Source organism: Stegostoma tigrinum, chromosome 13 (genome assembly GCF_030684315.1).
Source record: "Stegostoma tigrinum isolate sSteTig4 chromosome 13, sSteTig4.hap1, whole genome shotgun sequence".
Lineage (NCBI taxonomy): Eukaryota > Metazoa > Chordata > Chondrichthyes > Orectolobiformes > Stegostomatidae > Stegostoma > Stegostoma tigrinum.
Genome location: NC_081366.1, coordinates 77,476,428 through 77,483,307, shown reverse-complemented (window position 1 = coordinate 77,483,307; position 6,880 = coordinate 77,476,428).

The following is a 6,880-nucleotide window of genomic DNA, read 5'->3' as shown; positions in this document are numbered from 1 at the left end:
CCCAGGGTGGGGGAGTCGAAGACTTGAGGGCGTAGGTTTTAAGCTGAGAGGGGAAATATTTCAAAGGGACCTCGGGGGAAACGTTTTCATGCAGAGAGTGGTGTGTGTATGGAATGAGCTGCCGGAGGAAGTGGTGGAGTCTGGTACAGTTACAACATTTAAAAGGCATCTGGATGGTACATGAATAGGAAGGGTTTAGAGGGATATGGGCCAAATGAGGTTAGATCAGTTCAGGATATCTGGTTGACATTGACTGAAGGCTTGGTTTTTATGCTGTACATCGCAATGATTCTCCCAAAATTTTTTTGTTACTAGCCGCAATAACCTCTAATTTGCCACCAGAAAGACTGTTATTACCCTCCTTTACTAATTTCATTTCCTCCCTGCTGATTCAGAGAACCTGCAGCCCACTTGAACCTGAATTCAGCTTCTGACCCCATACCATCCCACTGGAACTATACCTTTCTGGACCCCTGCCTTAGCTCATTCGTGACGGAAATACTCAATGGTAATTTGGTTATCGCCTGGCTAGAGACATTTCAAATGCTCTATTAGCCAGTCACCTCACGTTTACACTCCATCGCTGCTGCTTTGAGCCTAAACTGCACCGTCATCCTCTTCCCATTGCTTTTCAACTCACATTAGTTTCTGATATGGCCATCTCACAAATGGAAAACTCTTACCCTTACATTCAGATACTTCATTAACTTTACCTCTCCCTGTCTCCGTAATCTCCAGCAACCAGCCATCCCTGCATTTATCCAATGTTGACCCCTTAAGCACTCCAACCTCTCTCTGTCCTGCCCTTGAAGGATCTACCCTGGCCTGAAGTTTTACAATTCCATCTCTCCTCTGCTCTGGCTTGTCATCTGTTTCCTCTCAAATCTCTTCAAAAATACTTTTGTGTAGTGTTTTCCTCGTTAACTTGATATCTTTTTCTTGGTTACCCTCCTTGAGATTTTACTTCAGGTTGCTACATAAATGCAAGTTGTTGATGTTGCTCCCACAGAAACAATATAATGCTGTCAGTTTCGAAATGAGTTACCCAAAAATTTGTGACTGGAATAAAAACTAGAAACATCAGCAGGCCATTCAGCCCTTCGAGCCTGGCTCTGCCATTCAATAGGATCATGGCTGACCATATCTCTCAATGTTATATTCCTGTTTACTCCCCATACCCTTGATGCCTTTAAAATCAAGAAAGTTATCTATCTCTTTCTTGGACATATTCAGTGACCTGGCCTTTACAGTCTTCTGTGATAGAAAAGTCTACAGGTTCACTACTCTGACTGCAGAAATATTTCCTAATTTTGGTCCGAAATGGTCTACCCTGTATCCTGAGACTGTGTCCCCTGGCTCTAAACTCTCCACCTAGGGAAAACTTCCTCCCTACATCTACCTAGCCCTGTTGGAATTTCTGGCAAAATACTGCAGACACTGGAAACCTGAAACAAAAACAGAATGTGCTGGAGAAACTCAGCAGGTTTGGCAGCATCTATGGACAGAGAACCAGAGTGAAAATTTTAGTTTTCAATCTGGTAATGACTCCTCTTCCAAAGCCCCTATCCCACGTGCTGGAACTTTTCTCATCAACCTGGTGTGAGGGAACTTATCAAGGGCGTTCTGAAAATCCAAACACATCCATTAGTTCTCCCTTACCTATACTAGTTACATCCTCAAAATAAAAACTCCAACAGATTTGTTGAGAATAATTTGTCTTTCAGAAAACTCTGCTGGCTTTATCCAATTGTGTTAATGTTTTCCAAAAGCCCCATTGCAATGTGTTTTAATAGACTCTAGCATTTTCCCCACGATGATGTGTTAGGCTAACTGGTTTGTAGCTTGTTTCTTTCCCCCTCTTTAGCCACTTCCTTTAGCTCTCTGGGATGTAGACGATCTGGCCCAGGGGATTAGCCAGCCTTAAATGCCATTAATTTCCCAGCATCATTTTCTTATCAACACTGATTTCCTTCAAATCTGCCTTCTCACTACATTCTTGGTTCCTAAACAGATCTGAGTGGTTACTTATGCCCTCTTTGTGGAGACAGAACCAAAGTATATGTTCAATTCTTCATTGATACCGCTTATAAGGATTCTTTATTTGTCTTTATTCTTTATTTGGCCCTTCGGCCCAACAAGTCCACACCGCCCCTTGAAACATCCCAGCCAGACCCATTCCCCTATAACCCACACACCCCTGAACACTACGGACAATTTAGCATGGCCAATCCACCTAACCTGCACATCTTTGGACTGTGGGAGGAAGCTGGAGCACCCAGAGGAAACGCACGCAGACACGCGGAAATTGTGCAAACTCTGCACACACAGTCGCCCGAGGCTGGGATCAAACCCAGGTCCCTGGTGCTGAGGCTGGATCTAACACTCTTTTCGCATTAGGCCAGTTTCAGTCTCACTCCTTCAGACAGTTTATACACAAACTGATGTCTGATATGGCCTGCTCCACCCTATAAGCATTGTGTCATTCACTTATATCATTTGTACTAATTGCACAGTTGTTCTCTGCAGATCTTACTTAGATAGGTTGGGGGAGGGGGAAACTTGCCAGTTTTGAATACATAATACAACATATGGTTACAGTGTAGAGAAAATATCAGAATTAGGAGGTGGAGCTCTTTTAGCTCAAGGTAAAAGATACGTGTTTGACAATAACAGAATGAATGAATGAATACCATGAATGAATGAACAAACAAATTGAATGTGGAAAAGGTATCTTCACTTGGTCAGTCCAGGGCGAGGTAGCACAGGGAGTGCTTTTTTGGGACAGAGATGAGAATTTTTTCTCTTGGACAGCCATATGACTTTGGAGCATTTGGCTTTGCAACATGATAGAGGTGGGATCAGTAAATATTTTCAAGGCACAGTTAAACCAATTCCCTCGCCTGACAAGAATCACAGGTTATCAAGGGTAGATGGGAAGGTGGAGTTTGAAAAACAAGCAAATCAGTTGTGATCTTATTAAATTGCATAGCAGGCTGAGTGATTTCCTATTTTATATGAAAGGCAAATACAGGTCTGACATCAGAAAATTCTTCATTGAAGTTGGGTACTTCGAATGGACCTCTGGGTTTGGTTGTAAAGAGAAATATCCCAATTTCCAGGAATTCTGAGTCATCAGAAGCTCCCTGTGAGTGTGAATACTGCACCTGTAATGACTTTAAAAGCAATCAAAACTCCTGCTTTGACAGTTCCAAATTTCCAAAGGCTAAATTTCCACAATATCTATTCATATACTGCGCATTTTTTTTCTGGTTTATATTCCATTTGTAGTTGGGAAGACTTGCTGAATTAAATCTCTCCTTGTTCTTGGGGGCTTGACTTTTAGATCCATGATAAATCGTTTTCAGATCTACTGCTTGCACAAGACCACCAGATTCACAGCACGCCCCACACCTGGAAGCAAAACTAAGCAAATAACAATTGATCTTGTGACTGGGGCACAAGGATGTTCACATCCTTGTTTATCTGATACTCTGGGAAATACATTCAGGAAAACAAAAGAATCTGAAATGAAAAGTAAATAAAATTTAGTCCACATGGAAATCCCAAGTTTTGCTACAATGATTCATCAGTCCACATGAAAATCCCATTTCTTGTTTCAATCATTTATGTGAATTTGGACCTCTGCCAATCTTACTTTCAACAGCACATTCTGTTACTTCTGCACTGAGGGACTGTCATGTAAGAATTAGCATAAGAGAAAACAGGCAGTCCAATAGACTTTTCATCTCACTGAAGTTCAACTTCAGAGAATATGATGACGTGAAATGCTTTAAAAACACGACATTCTTCTGCATTGTTACTCGATTAATCACCCTAAGTGAAAAATAAATTAGCTTATAAATTGAATATGATCTATGAGGCGGAAGCATTTTGTTTTAAATCAAGACCCATTCATCAAAAATGAAGTCTTTTGTTTTCCTTAAATTTGCTAAATTTCTGGAAACAAATCACGATCCTACCATTGCTAGCGAATCAACTTGGTCAGACAATTTTACTTACATCCTCTGAAGAAGTGATATAGAAACTGGGAGCAACGCCAAATTACCAAAAATGACATCAGGGCATAATTTTAAAGATTGCAGAACTCAAACAGGAATAACGAGGAGAATGGTAACAAACCGCAAGTTTAAATGTCCACGAAATTTAATGCATAGAATTGTGCAGAGAAGTTATCTTGAAAGGGGTTTGAGAACAGTCAGAGGTCTGCATATATATATATATGCACGCAAACATTTTATTGATAAAGGTGCAAATGCAAAGATATTATACTAAACCTTTGCAACTCTGGTTAAGCCCCAGCTGGATCAGAATCTTCAATTCAGAGCGTCAAAATTTAGGAAAGATACAAGGATCAACAAAGTGAGTGTTAACGTTTCAGGTGCAGTGGCTCTTCCTCAAAACCAGACCCAAAACGTTAACTGTTTTCTCCTTCACAGATGCTGCCTGACCTGCTGAGTTATTCTAGAAACTTCTGTTTTTGTTCCTGATTTACAGCATCCGCAGTTCTTTCTGTTTTCAGCAGTGAGATGCAGACTTACTAGAATGGTGCCTCACTGAAGAACATCAATTGTTTGTGGGGAGACACTAGAGATGCTGGAATTATTCTACTAATAATGGAGGAGATAGGTTCAGAGGGAATTTAATACAGATGTTCAAAATTATGAACGGTGTTGAGAAAATAAATAACATGAAACTTTAAAGCTTCCAGTGGCAAATGTGCCAGAAACCAGACACTTGAGACTGGCAAAAGGATGAGACATGAGGAAATATTTTTGTACAGTGTTGAGGTCTAGAATGCAGCCTCTGAAAAAGTGGTTGGAGCACATTCAATAGTAATTTTCAAAAGCAAATTAGATAAATAGACAGAGAAAAGAAAAATTCAGGGTATTTGAGAAACAGCAGGAAAGCAGAACTAATTGGATGGCCCTTCCAAAGAGCTGAGACAGCTATGATAAATCAGTACCTGCTGAGCTTCAAGCTCAATAACTGTCCACGTTCAAGGAGTCTATCTAGAAGTGATGAACAGCTTTTGAGGAGGGGAAATCAGTCAGAAATGAAATCTTGAGAAAAATATGACAACTAAATTATAAAATATGCATAAATACCAGAATCAACTGGAGTTTAAAGCTGTCTGATGTTTGTAAACAATTAATTATGATCACATTCCTGAGATAGTGAGGCAGGAGTAACATTAACAAGACAATTGGAATTTATTGCAAAAGAGTATGTCCAATGCCCTCGACAAGAATAGTTAGTGCTGCAAAGGGAATGTCTTACTCAGATGGTTTGTTGGTTTTTCTCATTTTTCTTTTTGTTAGCAATGGGAGAAGTCCTACACTGGCCAATGTTCTGATGGGCCATGAGGACTCCTTTCATTGCTGTAACAAGAGCAGTTTGTTCTTTTGACAGTAATAACTACAGATTTCACAGCCTGTGTAGGGACAACAACCCCTATCCACCAAGACAGGCTTGGAACTGACAAGTTATAGTCCACATGATGTTAAGGTGGACCGGGGTGGAGAAAGTCAGAAGTCCAAAAGGTTTACTTGAAATCACAATCGTTTGGAGTGCTGCTCCTTCATCAGGTAAATACAAGAGTATTTTTTGACACAACTCGTCTATGCTGATGTTCATGTATCACATAAGCTATGTCTCACCCATAGGGTGCATGGAATTTCTAAGCAATTAGATACTGTCCAGGTAGCTTGTTGATAAAATAACAACATGCATTAAAGGAACAATAATGGATAGATAATTATCTAAGAGTTACCAGAGGTCAGCAGTGCTACAAGAAGTGGAGTTTTCTGCTCATTGCCTCCAACTGCACACAGCCCTTTCCATTTCTGCTCAATAATAGAAGAGGACTCATCTGTCAAACTTATGATTCAGTGGAACAAGAGCAAACAGACAAAAACAAGAGCATTTTTAAAAAAAGGATTTTTCTCCCTCTTTATCCAACATCAATTCATCTGGTTCAACAACAACTCCAACTATTGTTACATTGGTCCAATAAACACCTTTCTACTTTGGGTGCAGTCCTATTACACCTCCATGGCTCACCATTGTTGGAACGTGGCCCAACCAGTTTTTAACCAACAGATTCCTCTGCCTGAGCTTGTTTTCTCTTTGAATAACTCGATCATTGCTTCCAAATAGTGTCATCATCAGGAGCCTCTGGATCCCATTTAAACGTATCTTTGAGAGTTGTGGAATGCTCCTTACAAAGCCTGGCCCACCTTCATATCAGTAATGCTCAGAGGGCCTCTGATTATTTTGATGGCTGTATCCGCTTCCTCTTGATCATTATGATCTTGAGAATTTCATTAAATCGTCCGACTTTCACAAAGTCCATCAGAGATCCGATGATACTGCTTGGCCTGCTGTGTAAGCTTTCCTGCTCGGCCTGCTGTGTTCATCCAGCTCTACACCTTGTTATTGCAGACATCTCCATTCCCTTTCTCAACCTGACCAACAATAGGCTCTCCAAAGACATGCATTGCAGGTACAATGTCACCCATGTACTGCTTTGTTCTTCCCAATCCCTGCCTGATATATCCTACCGACTGCCATATCAATGTGCTCCTTTCACTCCAGCCGAAGAAATCACATCGCATCCTAAGTTTCAAGCACTACTTCCGAGCTGTAGTGTATGTCTCTTTCCTGCAGGTATAAGTACAACTTATATTAGTTCAAGGAGGGGAAAGCAAACGTAGATTAGGCAAATATTTTGCTGTACACTGGTATATGATTTCAGCCTCTGTTGCTACTCCTCTTACTCGATCATTCTTACTCCTAACCGACAAGGTTCCAGGTTCAAGATCTGCACTTCAGGGTTTAAGCACCAAAACTAAGGCCAGCA